Source organism: Polyodon spathula, unplaced genomic scaffold, assembly GCF_017654505.1.
Source record: "Polyodon spathula isolate WHYD16114869_AA unplaced genomic scaffold, ASM1765450v1 scaffolds_2876, whole genome shotgun sequence".
NCBI classification, from domain to species: Eukaryota; Metazoa; Chordata; class Actinopteri; order Acipenseriformes; family Polyodontidae; genus Polyodon; species Polyodon spathula.
In genome coordinates this window covers 862-2,778 of record NW_024474341.1, presented here as the reverse complement: position 1 = coordinate 2,778, position 1,917 = coordinate 862, and the positions used below count along the sequence as shown (strand labels likewise).

Genomic DNA, 1,917 nt, shown 5'->3' with positions numbered 1-1,917 from the left:
CCAACAGATGTAAAATAGTATATAGCCAAAAAGACCAGCTGCCCCCTCTGAGGATTGAACTCAGGACCTTCAGATTATGAGACTGACGCGCTACCTACTGCGCTAAGGAGGCAGAGACACTTTGAAGTTGCCGTATATCAATGCTGTCTTTCAAATTTCAAAAGCTCAGGGAAAATACGCATAGAAGAAAAGTCGTGAGCCAGGCGGAAGTCGAACCTACAATCTTCTGATCTGAGGTCAGACTATCAATTGAAACAACAACATCATCATCAACATCAGTGTCAAATAAGAGAATATTTATCATCTGGCTCTGGGTAGCCACATGTCATACCTGCTCAAGTGTGGGGGAATTAGCTCAAATGGTAGAGCCTTCGTTTAGCATGTGAGAAGAAGCGGGCTCGATGACCTTATTCTCCATTGCATGCTTTTTCTATCCAGCCTTTTCTGAACTATGTATTTTCCTCAAAGAGCAAGTACAGTCTTCCTTCAATAAATCTGCTGGTAGAGCGGAGCACTGTAGTTAAACATGTTGGCATTCTTAGATCGCTTGTTAACTTCTGGCTCGAAGGACGGTACTTTTTTTTTTTAACCAGCTTTAACTGGTAATGAGGGACAAAAAGAAGGAATGAAACCTAAGGCAACAACTGTCTGAAATGGCAACAAATGTCGGAAACAACAACATCATCTTCTTCTTCTTCTTCTTCTTCTTCTTCTTCTTCTTCTTCTTCTTCTTCAAATAAAAGAATATTTTTTACCTTGCTCTCTGCAGCCACATGTCATACTTGGTCAAGTGTTGTGAGCTAGCTTAAATGGTAGAGCGTTTGTTTTGAATGCGAGAAGTAGCGGGATCGATGCCCTTATTCTCCGTTGCATGCTTTTTCTTTCCAGCCTTTTCTGAACTATCTATGTAACTAAGGACGATACTTTTTTTTTAACCTGCTTTAACTGGTAATGAGGGACAAAAAGAAGGAATGAAACTGTCTGAAATGGCAACTGTCAAATGTCGGAAACAATCATCTTCTTCTTCTTCTTCTTCTTCTTCTTCTTCTTCTTCTTCTTCTTCTTCTTCTTCAAATAAAAGAATATTTTTTACCTTGCTCTCTGCAGCCACATGTCATACTTGGTCAAGTGTTGTGAGCTAGCTTAAATGGTAGAGCGTTTGTTTTGAATGCGAGAAGTAGCGGGATCGATGCCCTTATTCTCCGTTGCATGCTTTTTCTTTCCAGCCTTTTCTGAACTATCTATGTAACTAAGGACGATACTTTTTTTTTTTTAACCTGCTTTAACTGGTAATGAGGGACAAAAAGAAGGAATGAAACCTAAGGCAACAACTGTCTGAAAGGGCAACAACATGGAAAATGTTCAAGCTGGTCTTATTTGAGTTTCATTCCAACAGATGTAAAATAGTATATAGCCAAAAAGAGCAGCTGCCCCCTCTGAGGATCGAACTCAGGACCTTCAGATTATGAGACTGACGCGCTACCTACTGCGCTAAGGAGGCAGAGACACTTTGAAGTTGCCGTATATCAATGCTGTCTTTCAAATTTCAAAAGCTCAGGGAAAATACGCATAGAAGAAAAGTCGTGAGCCAGGCGGAAGTCGAACCTACAATCTTCTGATCTGAGGTCAGACTATCAATTGAAACAACAACATCATCATCAACATCAGTGTCAAATAAGAGAATATTTATCATCTGGCTCTGGGTAGCCACATGTCATACCTGCTCAAGTGTGGGGGAATTAGCTCAAATGGTAGAGCCTTCGTTTAGCATGTGAGAAGAAGCGGGCTCGATGACCTTATTCTCCATTGCATGCTTTTTCTTTCCAGCCTTTTCTGAACTATGTATTTTCCTCAAAGAGCAAGTACCCAGTCTTCCTTCAATAAATCTGCTGGTAGAGCGGAGCACTGTAGTTAAAC

General features: G+C 40.7%; 2 non-coding genes across 2 annotated transcripts; both read right to left on the bottom strand.

Moving 5' to 3' along the window:
- Window positions 1–39: 39 nt before the first annotated feature.
- trnam-cau lies at window positions 40–112 on the bottom strand. Its single transcript has one exon. It is a non-coding gene; the product is annotated as a tRNA-Met (tRNA).
- A 1,316-nt stretch (window positions 113–1,428) lies between these two features.
- Window positions 1,429–1,501, bottom strand: trnam-cau. The gene has a single exon. It is a non-coding gene; the product is annotated as a tRNA-Met (tRNA).
- Between the last annotated feature and the right edge of the window lie 416 nt (window positions 1,502–1,917).